Source organism: Carassius auratus, unplaced genomic scaffold (genome assembly GCF_003368295.1).
Source record: "Carassius auratus strain Wakin unplaced genomic scaffold, ASM336829v1 scaf_tig00035666, whole genome shotgun sequence".
Lineage (NCBI taxonomy): Eukaryota > Metazoa > Chordata > Actinopteri > Cypriniformes > Cyprinidae > Carassius > Carassius auratus.
In genome coordinates, this window is record NW_020526253.1 from 1 (window position 1) to 15,648 (window position 15,648).

The 15,648-nt window shown below is 37.0% G+C and overlaps 2 pseudogenes; both read right to left on the reverse strand.

The window, feature by feature from the left end:
* Positions 1 to 13,581: 13,581 nt before the first annotated feature.
* LOC113082108 (uncharacterized) lies at positions 13,582 to 13,700 on the reverse strand (annotated as a pseudogene).
* A 526-nt stretch (positions 13,701 to 14,226) lies between these two features.
* Positions 14,227 to 14,345, reverse strand: LOC113082106 (uncharacterized; annotated as a pseudogene).
* Positions 14,346 to 15,648: the final 1,303 nt, after the last annotated feature.

Genomic DNA, 15,648 nt, shown 5'->3' on the forward strand with positions numbered 1-15,648 from the left:
TGTTTACAGCTTCTGAGTCCAGTAATGTTGAAATAGTGCCTCTGTTCAAATGAAATGAAATCAAGCCCAAATCTGCTCAAAAGCTTTTCTCTCTATTAGAGAAAGCTGTTTCATTCAGTATTCAGTGCAAATCTTGCCAAACTGAAAGATGCTTATGCCTTATGAAATACAATGTTTTCTGCAATGCTGTAAGACAGTTTTTAATGTGTTAGAAGTTATATGCACAAAAACTTATGTTAGGACTTCAATGATCAAGATTGTCAGTTTACAGCTTTCTGAGTCCAGTAATGTTGAAATAGTGCCTCTGTTCAAATGAAGTGAAATCAAGCCCAAATCTGCTCAAAAGCTTGTCTCTCTAATAGAGAAAGCTGTTTCATTCAATATTCAGTGCAAATCTTGCCAAACTGAAAGATGCTTATGTCTTATGAAATACAATGTTTTCTGCAATGCTGTAAGACAGTTTTTAATGTGTTAGAAGTTATATGCACAAAAACTTATGTTAGGACTACAATGCTCAAGATTGTCAGTTTACATGTTTCTGAGTCCAGTAATGTTGAAATAGTGCCTCTGTTCAAATGAAGTGAAATCAAGCCCAAATCTGCTCAAAAGCTTTTCTCTCTATTAGAGAAAGCTGTTTCATTCAGTATTCAGTGCAAATCTTGCCAAACTGAAAGATGCTTATGCCTTATGAAATACAATGTTTTCTGCAATGCTGTAAGACAGTTTTTAATGTGTTAGAAGTTATATGCACAAAAACTTATGTTAGGACTTCAGTGATCAAGATTGTCAGTTTACAGCTTTCTGAGTCCAGTAATGTTGAAATAGTGCCTCTGTTGAAATGAAGTGAAATCTAGCCCAAATCTGCTCAAAAGCTTGTCTCTCTAATAGAGAAAGCTGTTTCATTCAATATTCAGTGCAAATCTTGCCAAACTGAAAGATGCTTATGTCTTATGAAATACAATGTTTTCTGCAATGCTGTAAGACAGTTTTTAACGTGTTAGAAGTTATATGCACAAAAACTTATGCTAGGACTACAATGCTCAAGATTGTCAGTCTACATGTTTCTGAGTCCAGTAATGTTGAAATAGTGCTTCTGTTCAAATGTAGTGAAATCAAGCCCAAATCTGCTCAAAAGTTTTTCTCTATATTACAGAAAGCTGTTTCATTCAGTATTCAGTGCAAATCTTGCCAAACTGAAAGATGCTTATGCCTTATGAAATACAATGTTTTCTACAATGCTGTAAGACAGTTTTTAATGTGTTAGAAGTTATATGCACAAAAACTTATGTTAGGACTTCAATGATCAAGATTGTCAGTTTACAGCTTTCTGAGTCCAGTAATGTTGAAATAGTGCTTCTGTTCAAATGAAGTGAAATCAAGCCCAAATCTGCTCAAAAGCTTTTTCTCTCTATTAGAGAAAGCTGTTTCATTCAGTATTCAGTGCAAATCTTGCCAAACTGTGTGGTGTCTTTTGCCGGTTCTCAGAAGAATCAAACTCAGTCACGGATTTTTCTCTCAGAAGAAAAGACTTTATTTCAAGCAAAACAAAGCCGAGCCCCCTTGCAAGGGGATCTCTCGAATGGTATTTCGTTTCTCCTTATATACACTATATGGGGCGGTTCCACATAGTAAATCTTTTCCTTTAGACTATACTTTTCATAAATCACAAGGGAGGGGAGGCCCTTAATGTTTGTCTGACCATATGCTTTTCATTAGCTCTGTACATTCCAGGGCGTAGGCAACCTTCTATTAGATTTTAGGCCTATAAGAGTTTAATAGAATAATAACTTTAAAACAAAATGGCTAGATTCACATTGATTATATACTTGATTAATTGAAACTTTACTAATAAAAATCTTCCACATATTCTCCCCTTTGAGACTTAATAAGTCTCACATTTGATTATTCTTATCCAGAGTGCTACTCCATAATCCAGTAATATTAGTTACACTAGCTAGTGACTAAATAAGTCACATTGTATTATCCCCAGTGACTAGATTATGAAATTCCACTCTGAGGGATTACTGTCCCAAACATCTCTCTCCTTTTTTGACTAGGAGCGAGTAAAAGATCCAGTCTCCCTAATTCTTTCTTTAATAGTACACAATGTTAAAAGCGTGAGCGTGTAATTGGTTCAGCACTTGCCTGTGGTTATCACAGTTATGTATAAAAGACATAAAATACATACATTACATCAATAATTGAATATCACAAGATTATAAAAGTTGATCTTCAGCTCAGATACCTTATGTATCGTAGAGAGCCTCCCTGGGCCAAAGTTCAACTGGCACTTATATCCAGGGTATGGTTCACCCTTAGACATCTTCAACATCCTCAGAGTCAATAGAACTATCGTCAAAAGTTTGCTCATTTAAGTTTAGTTTGTTTAGCCATCCTTCATAATATTCCTCCAGACTCTTTTCAATGATCCTTTGTTGATTATTTGGGACTTTTATCACTCCCATTTGCTTAACAGTAGCATTGATGATTAATGATCTTAATAAAGGTAATACACAGCAAAATAATAATCCTCCTATTAATATGGCAACTCCTAAAAACATTCCTAGTTTAACAAACCATGCTCCTCATGCTCCAAATTTCACATCAATCCAATCCCAAAAGTGTTGGTCTCTTCCGGCATTTGTTGTAATTTCATTTCTTAATTTTTTAATTTTTGTCATAACTTCACTGAAAGCTCCTCCAGGGGCGGTGTTATTTGGGATGAATATACAACATTGATCTCCAAACATAACACAAACTCCTCCCTTGTCTGCCAAGAGCCAATTAAGAGCCTGTCTATTTTGCCATGTCATTCTACTTGTTGCATACACTTGGTCGCCTAATAAGGTTAAGGCCTCATCAGTATAATTAATGAATCTTTGTTGATTATAACAGATATAATTAATCCACTCTGTATTTTTGTTTGGTGTGATCCAAACCAAGATTGACTCAAAACCTCCTTTTATTTCACTTCTTGCCTTGAATTTATTAGGAATTCCTCTTGGCTGTCCAATTGAGTCTAAATATACATCTGGGTCTGGCTCGTATCCTCTTTTAGTTCTATTGTCTTCCTTGTTCGTGCTCTGTTCTGTTCCCCATTGTGCCAAGCTAACTTCTTGAAGTAACCGTACTCTTACACATATACCTTTCCATCCAACTGGTAAAGAAGACAATAATATTTCCCCTCCACAGATCCAAAAGAAATCTGCTATTATTAATGATTGATCTTCATAAATTTATATTGGAGGTAAGGCTATAGTTTGATTTTCACATTTTTCAGGTGCTATCTTACTTCCTTTAGTTGTTCCGAATGCTAAAAGTTCTGGAGCTCTAGAAGGAACTCCTGATTTCCAATAATTTTTCTTATCTATATACCAAATAATAGCACATCTTCCTTTGAATTTACCCACATCTTGGGTTCCTTTTGGTTTATGGAAACACTCATATTCTTGTTTATAATCTATGCTATACCATTTTGGAATCTCTACTTTTTGTTTTTCAATTTTTATATTTTGACCTATATCTGAATACTGACACCAGGATCCCCAGAGTGGTCTAAAGAAATAATCTGTTAATTTAGGATTTCCTAAAAATCCAAGGCATTCAGCAATACAATATGGCCTGGTAAATTCTGTTAAATGACAAAAGTTTCTCCCAAATTGGGCACATTTTCGGTAGTCATATGGATTTGGTATGGCTACTACTTTGTTTAATGGAGATTTGGAGCACAGCAAGCAATTTTCTTTTCCTGTTTCTTTAGCTGTAAAGGCTGCCCATTTATACCATTCATTGTTTTGGGCTGTATCCCATAATGCATCAATTTGACTTACGTCTTCATCACCTTGAACATCATAATCAATGTCTCTACGATTTTTGATTATCGTTGGTTCTGTTGAGTTGATCACATTGTCAGTTTTGTTCAAAGGTTGTAAAGTCAATTGAAGGGAAGTCAGGTTGCTTTCTATCGGTTGAGTTTGAGTCTGCATTATGAGATGCATTAGGCATAGGATGGTCTTCAGACATGTTGTCAGACTTATTCTCTGTCCTCTCCAGTTTGTCTGACAGGAGGAAAGAGCTCTCGTCAGTTTGCCCTTCATCATGTGTCTCTGATTCTTCCTCATTGCTCTCTCCTGCATTGTCTAGTTGTCTGCTTTCCTTTCTTTCTGCCTTTCCTGTGGGAACTCTAGTACAGTGGTTTAGATGATACCAGGTTGTGCTTCCCTCCACTTGGACTGCTGTTGGAGTAGCTCTCACCACTGTGTAGGGTCCTTCTCTCCTGGGCTCATTCCATTTTCTCCGGAATACCCTCAGATAAACTTGGTCCCCTGGAACAACTGGACAGGCCGTCTCCGATTCCTCACTGGGCTCTTTTCTTATTTCCTGTAAATAGATAGCTTTATGTATGGCAGTTAGTTTCTTCATATAAGAGCGAAGTTCCATTTGTAATTGTTCTAGAGGCGGTCCTTTATAGGGACCTCTACAATATGGCACAGGCATGGGTCGGCCCGTAAGCATTTCATGCGGTGTTAAGTGCGTGTTCCTGTTAGTTTGCATGCGATAGCTCATTAGTGCGAGCGGTAATGCATCAATCCAATTAAGTTTAGTACTTTCACATATTTTGTTTATTTTGGCCTTGATAACTCCATTAACCCTCTCCACTATCCCTTGTGACTGAGGTCTATAAACGCATCCTAGTCTCTGTTTTATTCTTAATTGTTGCAACACTTGTTTCACAGTTTTTTGTATGAATGCCGACCCATTATCTGAACTTATTTCTGATGGAATTCCAAATCTAGGAATTACCTCTCTTGTTAGGAATTTAATTACAGTTCCTGCTCCTAGATCCGCGGATGGTACTGCCTTCACCCACCTGCTAAACCTGTCTATGATAACCAGCATGTATCTTTTGCCTTGTACACGCTTTATCATATCCACATAATCACATACAAGATGTTTAAAGGGGCCTTCAGGTGTTGGAATATGGCCTATTGGTGTCACCATGCCTTTTCTTACATTGTATTTAGCACATACTTCACATGTGGACAAAAATTCATCCACCATTGCATATAAATAAGGAGACCAATATCCTTGCTGTTTAATTTTTCTTACTACTTCTCCCCTTGCACAATGATCAAAACCATGTGCATCTGTAATAAGAATATTCAATAGTGAAGTAGGTGCAACAATGTGTCCTTCATGTGTCTTTTTTAGCTCCCCTTTGTTGCCACATTGATTGTTCATAGGGGCCTGCTTGTTGTTGTATTCGAATAATGTCATCCAATTGAGGATGAGGCTCGATAAGTACAACAGGTGCTAATACTGCTACCTGACACCCTGAAGCTTTTTTAGCTTCTAGATCTGCTGCATTATTTACTTTGATGACATAGTCATTTCCCTTCTTGTGTGCTTGACATTTGATTATTGCTAGTCGTTTTGGTAGCATCATAGCAGAAATCAATTACCTTATTTGTTCACTATGTTGGATGGGAGTCCCATCACTCTTTTTGAAACCTCTTTGTTTCCACACTGCTCCGAATAGATGACATACACCATGAGCATACGCTGAATCTGTAAAAATGTTAGCAGTTTGTCCTTTTGCTAACTGACATGCAGTTGTGAGAGCTTTTAATTCTGCTAATTGAGCAGAGCAGGGCTGTACACAATGTTGTGATATCACAGATTCAAATTCTTTTTTGTTATTCTTCACTACTGAATATCCTGCATGATTTCCTTCGTGATCCCTAAAGCTAGAACCATCTACAAAGTAAGTTACTTCTGCTTCAGTAATGGGTGTTGATTCTAGATCTGGTCGTAATCTAGTAAATGCCAAGGACTCATTCACACACTCATGAGGTTCTCCTTCGAAAGCCAAAGGAATTAATTCAGCCGGATTAACTGTATGGCATCTTTTAATGGTAACATCTGGATATGTGAGTAATGAGGAATAGGCTAGAATTCGAGCTTGTGTCAGAACAAATTTCCCTTGTTCTATTAATTCCACAACTTTGTGATGGGTATATATTGTTACTGGATACCCCATAGTTATTGTGGATGCTTTTTCATAAGCATAATACACTGCAGCTAAACCCTGTTGGTAACATGGTGGGTATCCCTAGGCTACATTGTCTAACTTTGTGCTGTAGTATGCTATAGGCTTTTTTTTCTTGCATTAATACAGCTGATGCATAACCATCAACTCTATTTGCCACATATAGATGAAACATTTTATCATATTCTGCCATTCCCAGGGCAGGGGCCTGTTGTAATTTTTTTATTGCTTCAAATGCTAGTAAGGCATCTGTGTTCCATTTTAATGGATTTCTTAAATGTTGTAATCCTGCTTGTTTCATCATTTCTCTCAAAGGCCCTGTCTTTACTGCATAGTCCTCTATCCAATCGGCACTAAAGCCTGTCATTCCTAGAAACGTCATCATTTGTCCTACTGTCTGAGGTAACGTTGTTTTACTTATACCTTCTAACTGAGCTGGAGCTATAGCTCGTGTACCAAATGCAATTAATCTTCCCAAGTATTCCACTTGAGGCTGGCAATTCTGCAATTTGTTTTTAGACACCTTGTGTCCTCCTTTTGCTAATTTTGTCAACACCTTAATTGAGTCTTTGTGACATTGTTCTAGTGAGGTAGAACAGATAATTAAATCATCCATGTATTGTAATAGTGTACCATCTATTACAAGGTCTTCTAAATCAGCCTTCAGAATCTTGTTGAATATATGTGGTGAATGTTTATATCCCTGAGGAAGTCTAGAATATGTATATTGCTTATTTGCATGTGTGAATGCAAACAAATATTTACTCTCTTCTGCAAGCGGTACACTGAAGTAGGCAGAGCAAAGATCAATTACAGTAAAGTATTTGGCATCAGGAGGGACATTTGTCAGTAAAGTGTGTGGGTTTGGTACCTCAGCTGGCATATCTTCCGTTATTTCATTTATTGTTCGTAAATCATGAACAAGTCGCCATCTGGTTTTGTCTGATTTGATTACAGGCATAATTGGAGTGTTACAGTAACTAGTAGTTTCTATCAATACCCCTGCCTTCACTAAGCCTTCAATTGTGTCCTTTATTCCTGCTTCCGCATCTGCCCTTAAAGGATATTGTGCTTTTCTAGGCAGACGTGCATTTGGTTTAAATTGAACTCTTACTGGATTTGCTGATTTTATTAATCCAATATCTGTGTCATGTTGAGACCATAGTTCAGTTGTTACCTGACACTCCATTTCCTTAAATAATTCAGTCTCATTTGTGTTTATTAAATCAGATGCTGTAGTCATCTGTGTTACTTTCTTTTGGCTGATAACTACTTCCTGTGGAATTCCCAGCAAACTGGTTGCACACAGAATTTTGATGTAATTTTTGTCAGCTGAATGAAAAATCAATGGGTTTTCTGTTGATTCCCATTTGCTTTGTTCTGCCCTTTTCATCATTGGTCCTAAATCTTTTGCTTTCCAATTTCTTCCTACATATACTGCAATATGCGGGACAGAGTTATTTACATTGAACCATTTTTTGACAAATTCACTTTCTGGTATGTTTAAAGCTGCTCCCTCCTTACCTATGATGATGTACTGGGAGACTATCTCAATCTGCTGTCCTTTTGTTTCTTTTTGCCATTTCTGTTCTATATTTTCATCTCTTTCTTGATCATACATCATTGTGCAATGAAATTCTGACTTTGATAGCTGTGCTTCAGGTATCTGTGCTTCAATAAACTTTCCCCATTTATTGACTGTCTGTCTCACATCCTGTTCTATCTGTCCTATCCAAAAAACATTTGCTTTTGGCTCTGCAACCATCATTTGTTTTTCTGTTCCTATTGAATCAATATATATACCTTCTGGAGAACACCACATTTGTAGTCCTAATTTACATAATGCATCTCTTCCTAACAAATTAATAGGAGTTTGATTTGATACCAGAATGGGCATTGTTATACTTTGATTTTTGTTTGTAGACACACTGGAGCTGTTATGGGAATCAATTGCATTTTTCCCGAGAATCCTATTGTCTTTGCAAATTTTCCAGACAAGGGGAGATGTGAAGCATATTTCAAATTAATGCACGTTAAATTTGCCCCCGTATCAACCAAAAATTCCCTCCCTCTATTTTAATCTTCATAATAGGCTCTTGATCAGCTTTTGTTGATAAAATTGGAAGCTGACTCTCCCCTTTAGGATTCTCTGGGCACCCCTAATAGCCTGGATTGGGACCTCCCCAAGGGTTTACTGGGCCCTGTACTGGACCCTGAGTAGGCTGTTGCCAGCTCATCCCCCTTCCACCATGAGGTTGCTGTGGCCATTGCTGATTTGGACAGTCAGCTTTAATGTGTCCGGGCTGCGCACAACCCCAGCACAATGGTGGAGGCCTGTCTCTGCCTCTGCCTCTGCCTCTGCCTCTGCCTCTGCCTCTGCCTCTTTGCTGTATGGGGTTTTTTCTCCATCCCATTTGTCCTAGCTGTTGAGTATAAACGTTTATTATGGGCACAGAGTTCAAGTGTTCATTTGGAGGGACTGCTGTAAGTGGGCTTGACTGAATAGTAGGTTGTGGAGCAATTACTGGAGGCATTAAAGTCATTTGTTCTGCTGTCGCATTTGTTACTGAAGCTTTAATATTTTTCTTATTCTTCTTTGTGAGTTCTTCAAGCTGTAATTGAGTTAGTTTACGTTGTAACTCTTTCTCTTGACTTTTGAGTTTTAGTTCATTTTTTCTTTGTTGTTCCACTGCATGAGACACATGGTCACAAAACTCTTTGTGTGTTTTAGAAGTTAAACCGACCACATCCTCCAGCTTGCTTTTTACTGCTGGCGGCATAGCATCGATCACAGCTTGTCTAAACAATGTTGACATTAATGGGTCTCCCTCGGGATCCCCCCAGTTTCTTGTTTCCACCTTTTCAGCTGTTTTTGCACATAAGTTATTGGATTCTCTGAATCTCCAATTCCTTCTCCCTTCAGTGATTTAGGATTCAGTCTGATCGGATACTCTGCACGCAATGCCTGCCATACTGCTGGGCGGAATGCATCAAAAACAATCCCATCCATATTCTGAGAGTTCACTGCTCTGTTTAGAGTTGTTGTAAGAAGAATTTCATCCATCTTTGTCACCTCCAATAATTTTAGCCAGCAGAGCTTTAACATCTCCCACTGCCAATAGCTTTCCCATTGTTTCCTCTTCAAACACTTTAATGAATTTCCCTGCACCCTCATGAATATCAGGAAGGCGAGTGACAAGCCCCTCGAGGTCCTGTGAAGCCCAGGGGACATACTGTCCCTGCTCACCCTTGATTAAAATTGGGAGCTGAGCGGCCAGTGGTCTAATTGTCCCTTTATCTCTGCCCTGTTCCCATTTACTGTTATCAAATAACTCCTCTGCCTGATTCTCATCCTCACTACCGTAGAACAACTTACTCTTTCCTCTCTCCAACTTATTTACCTCTCTGATCTTCTTCCCTGATTCTCTAATTTTCTCTTCCATTTCTTCTTCCAAAGCTTGTGCTTGTGCTATAATATCTCTATCTTCCCTCCGCTTTCTTTCTAATCCTTCCTCAAACCAGGTTTTATCTTCCTGACTTGCTTTCATTTTTTCTAACGCTGTACGTGCTTGTCTGTAACAGTCAAGTTGCAAACCTTCTGCACTTTCCTGTCTGGTTTGCCTCTGTGTTTTTACAGCTGGTTCCTCTCTATCATCCATCTCTAACTGCCCTTCTAACTCTAGTTCTCCTGTTACCTCCATGGTTCCCTTGAGTATTGGGAATTCTCTTGCTAAAGGCAGATAAGGAGGGGGGTCTGCATATTTCTTTTCTTTTCTCATGTTATCTTTCTCTGCCTCCTTCAGGACTTTCCTAGCCTGTTTTATACTCTTCATCATATCTTCACCTTCTTTTTTAAACAGCGCAAGTATTTCTTTCTCTTTTTCCCTTTTTGTTTCTGTTTTTTCTTTTTTCATATTGATGCTTTTAGTTTTATAATTTTTTATCAGAGTTTCCATTTCCTCACACAATGCCACATCAAATGTCCCTTCCTTTGGCCATTTTGTCGTCATATTTTTTGTTCTCTTCTGCCATTTTTTTGAGATTTTGTCTATTTGCGCTTTACACAGTGGATTTTTTAATCCAATGATTTCCACTGGTGTGGCTGCCATATCTTTATTTATATTATTACCACCAAAAATCAACTTTTTAGTTTTATATAGTAACTTGGTTACAATCTCTTCTTTTCCTTTTACTGAATTTAACTATTTTTTACCCATTTCACCCTACTTTCTATTCTTTTTTATGTGTCATACCCTTTTGAATTTAGTTTTTTATTGTCTCATGCGTTTACACTTTTTAAATTTATATTATTATTTAACTGTCTATTTTATTTACTCTATTTTATTATCACTTTGTAGATAACTATTTCTAACAATAATTCTTTATTTTTATTTTTATTTCCTTTTTTGTCCACCCATGTATTAAAACTTTAATGTGGGAACTTCCTCCCTTGCTCTCACTCCCACTGTACTGGGCTCAGAAAATGTTCTCCCCTTTCACACAGACATCCAAAATGCAAAACTCTATTATAGATCTCGGTTCAAACTTTATTGATACTATTTCCCTAAGCCCATTCACACTTGCTACACTCTTTATTGAGCCAGAGTGCTTATGCTTGCATACTTTTTCCCTTTATCTAAGGGATAATCAGTCATTAATTGTCCTTTTATTATCAAGGCTCATCATACATTCATCCCTCTCAAGTGGATATGGGTTGAGTCCAATTCTGCCAGTTCACACTTAAGTGAAGGTCCAGGAACGGTGCTCAACCCTTACCCACCCAATACGGAATTTATTTGTTCATACATTCATCACCATTCACAAATTCATTCGTCCGGACACAGATACATCCACACAACAAAACACAGCTCTTCCTAGAGCTCCTTAAGGGCCCACCTATTTCTGTCCTTCGAGAATTTCACCTATACTTTCTCAAAGCGGTATCCGTGGGACTTTTCCTCGCGATTCCTTAATCTGCTTATCCGTTTATCACTGTCCTACTTGGTACAGCTATCCAATAAACACAGATTTTACAATGTCTTTTTGCCTACACTATTTCTGTTTTAAATCTAGGTTACCTTACAAGGCTTTCCTATTAATAAACCAAATATGTGCATGCAGTTATTTCTTCAGGAGTAAAACCCCTTTTTCAATTTGGATATCCTATTTTTTCTAAATTTGGAAGAGTAGATTTTAAGTGTCCTTACCACTCAGAACTGACCTCAACCAACACAAACAAATTTTATAAGCAAAAATGCTTACCTTGTTTTATGGTGGCCACCCGGTTGTGTTGATCATCGGTCAGCTCAAAAGCGGCTGTCCACTCTGCCACTCTTGTCCAGTCCCATCTGGGGTGCCAAATCTGTGGTGTCTTTTGCCGGTTCTCAGAAGAATCAAACCCAGTCAGGGATTTTTCTCTCAGAAGAAAATACTTTATTTCAAGCAAAACAAAGCCGAGCCCCCTTGCAAGGGGATCTCTCGAATGGTATTTCGTTTCTCCTTATATACACTATATGGGGCGGTTCCACATAGTAAAACTTTTCCTTTAGACTATACTTTTCATAAATAACAAAGGGAGGGGAGGCCCTTAATGTATGTCTGACCATATGCTTTTCATTAGCTCTGTACATTCCAGGGCGTAGGCAACCTTCTATTAGATTTTAGGCCTATAAGAGTTTAATAGAATAATAACTTTAAAACAAAATGGCTAGATTCACATTGATTATATACTTGATTAATTGAAACTTTACTAATAAAAATCTTCCACAACTGAAAGATGCTTATGCCTTATGAAATACAATGTTTTCTGCAATGCTGTAAGACAGTTTTTAATGTGTTTGAAGTTATATGCACAAAAACTTATGCTAGGACTACAATGCTCAAGATTGTCAGTTTACATGTTTCTGAGTCCAGTAATGTTGAAATAGTGCTTCTGTTCAAATGAAGTGAAATCAAGCCCAAATCTGCTCAAAAGCTTTTCTCTGTATTAGAGAAAGCTGTTTCATTCAGTATTCAGTGCAAATCTTGCCAAACTGAAAGATGCTTATGCCTTATGAAATACAATGTTTTCTGCAATGCTGTAAGACAGTTTTTAATGTGTTAGAAGTTATATGCACAAAAACTTATGCTAGGACTACAATGCTCAAGATTGTCAGTTTACATGTTTCTGAGTCCAGTAATGTTGAAATAGTGCTTCTGTTCAAATGTAGTGAAATCAAGCCCAAATCTGCTCAAAAGCTTTTCTCTATATTACAGAAAGCTGTTTCATTCAGTATTCAGTACAAATCTTGCCAAACTGAAAGATGCTTATGCCTTATGAAATACAATGTTTTCTGCAATGCTGTAAGACAGTTTTTAATGTGTTAGAAGTTATATGCACAAAAACTTATGTTAGGACTTCAATGATCAAGATTGTCAGTTTACATGTTTCTGAGTCCAGTAATGTTGAAATAGTGCTTCTGTTCAAATGAAGTGAAATCAAGCCCAAATCTGCTCAAAAGCTTGTCTCTCTAATAGAGAAAACTGTTTCATTCAATATTCAGTGCAAATCTTGCCAAACTGAAAGATGCTTATGCCTTATGAAATACAATGTTTTCTGCAATGCTGTAGGACAGTTTTTAATGTGTTAGAAGTTATATGCACAAAAACTTATGCTAGGACTACAATGCTCAAGATTGTCAGTTTACATGTTTCTGAGTCCAGTAATGTTGAAATAGTGCCTCTGTTCAAATGAAGTGAAATCAAGCCCAAATCTGCTCAAAAGCTTTTCTCTCTATTAGAGAAAGCAGTTTCATTCAGTATTCAGTGCAAATCTTGCCAAACTGAAAGATGCTTATGCCTTATGAAATACAATGTTTTCTGCAATGCTGTAAGACAGTTTTTAATGTGTTAGAAGTTATATGCACAAAAACTTATGTTAGGACTTCAGTGATCAAGATTGTCAGTTTACAGCTTTCTGAGTCCAGTAATGTTGAAATAGTGCTTCTGTTCAAATGAATTGAAATCAAGCCCAAATCTGCTCAAAAGCTTTTCTCTCTATTAGAGAAAGCTGTTTCATTCAGTATTCAGTGCAAATCTTGCCAAACTGAAAGATGCTTATGCCTTATGAAATACAATGTTTTCTGGAATGCTGTAAGACAGTTTTTAATGTGTTAGAAGTCATATGCACAAAAACTTATGTTAGGACTTCAATGATCAAGATTGTCAGTTTACAACTTTCTGAGTCCAGTAATGTTGAAATAGTGCTTCTGTTCAAATGAAGTGAAATCAAGCCCAAATCTGCTCAAAAGCTTTTCTCTCTATTAGAGAAAGCTGTTTCATTCAGTATTCAGTGCAAATCTTGCCAAACTGAAAGATGCTTATGCCTTATGAAACACAATGTTTTATGCAATGCTGTAAGACAGTTTTTAATGTGTTAGAAGTTATATGCACAAAAACCTATGCTAGGACTACTAAGATTCAGATATTGGGCATTGACTCTTTTCTTTTTTTCTTGCAAGATTATTATATAATTTGTGAAAAATTTCCAAAAAATCTTAAAGCAATTGGTATTACCAGGGGGTCTCCCATCCAATTACTAACCAGTCCCAAACCTGCTTAGCTTCCGAGCTCAGGCATGATCTGGAATAGCCAGGGTGGTATGGCCATAAGCGAAGACTGCTGCAAAGAGAGAGCTATTTAAAGATCAGCCAATCAAATCGCCCATACATTATATAAGTAGGAATGAAAACCCAAAAGCTTACAGCACCTGGTATTCCTAGGCGGTCTCCCATCCAAGCACTAACCAGGCCAATACCTGCTAAGATTAAGAGATCGGGCATTGACACTTTTTTTTTTTTTTTTTTTTTTTTTTTTTTTTTTTAAGATTATTATATAATTAGTAATAAATTTCCAATAATATTAGAGCACCTGGTATTCCGAGGCGGTCTCCCATCCAAACACTAAACTGGTCCTTAACTGCTAAGATTCAAAGATTGGGCATTGACTCTTTTTTTTTTTTGCAAGATTATTATATAATTAGTAAAAATTGGCAAAAATATTACAGCAACTGGTATTTCCAGGCCGTCTCCCATCCAAGTACTAACCAGGCAAAACCTGCTATTATTCAGAGATCGGGCATTGACTCTTTTCTTTTTTTCTTGCAAGATTATTATATAATTTGTGAAAAATTTCCAAAAATCTTAAAGCAACTGGTATTACCAGGGGGTCTCCCATCCAATTATTAACCAGTCCCAAACCTGCTTAGCTTCCGAACTCAGACATGATCTGGCATAGCCAGGGTGGTATGGCCATAAGCGAAGACTGCTGTAAAGAGAGAGCTATTTAAAGATCAGCCAATCTAATCGCCGGTACATTATATAAGTAGGAAAGAAAACCCTAAAGCTTAAAGCACCTGGTATTCCCAGGCGGTCTCCCATCTAAGTACCAACCAGGACCAAACCTGCTTACCTTCCGAAAGCAGACGAGATCAGGCATAGCCAGGTTGTTACGGTCGCAGGCGAAGGATACTGCAAAGAGAGGACTATTTAAAGATCACCCAATCAAATCGCCCATACATTATATAAGTAGGAATGAAAACCCAAAATCTTACAGCACCTGGTATTCCGAGGCGGTCTCCCATCCAAGCACTAACCAGGCCAATACCTGCTAAGATTAAGAGATCGGGCATTGACTCTTTTTTTTTTAAGATTATTATATAATTAGTAATAAATTTCCAATAATATTAGAGCACCTGGTATTCCGAGGCGGTCTCCCATCCAAACACTAAACAGGTCCATAACTGCTAAGATTCAAAGAATGGGCATTGACTCTTTTTTTTTTTTCAAGATTATTATATAATTTGTGAAAAATTTCCAAAAATCTTAAAGCAACTGGTATTACCAGGGGGTCTCCCATCCAAGCACTAAACAGGTCCATACCTCCTAAGATTCAAAAATTGGGCATTGACTCTTTTTTTTTTGCAAGATTATTATGTAATTAGTAAAAATTGCCAAAAATATTACAGCAACTGGTATTTCCAGGCCGTCTCCCATCCAAGTAGTAACCAGGCAAAACCTGCTATAATTCAGAGATCGGGTATCGACTTTTTTTTTTTTAAATCTTTTTATTTAACTTTCAATTCACAGTTTTTCAATTGCATTATTCCATCCAATTTACTTACATTTCAATACATTTGTATGAATCATTTTTCAACTGATCTACTTAATTTTGCATAATCATACAGCAATAAAAAGAAAGAACATAAATAAAGTACACACACATATATGTTTACAATTACTCAATTGACATCAGCCATTCTCAACCAGATTATAACTCTTTACCAATTGAAACATATTTCTTCCCCCACCTTTTGATTTATGAACCTATTCATAGTCAAAAAATAACTCTTTCCCTTCTTTATCGTCATACTTACAAATCAACCCTCTTTGTATCATTGACATTGATCTTTTACTTTTATTTTTCTCCCTTCAAAATATTTATAGTTCCTTCTTAGAACTACTACTAGTCTGGCATGACTCAGAACAAAATTAATTAAACAAATATCAGTTATTTTCTTTTTCCCGAAGTTCCAAACAAAAACAATTTCCCCCATTTCTCCT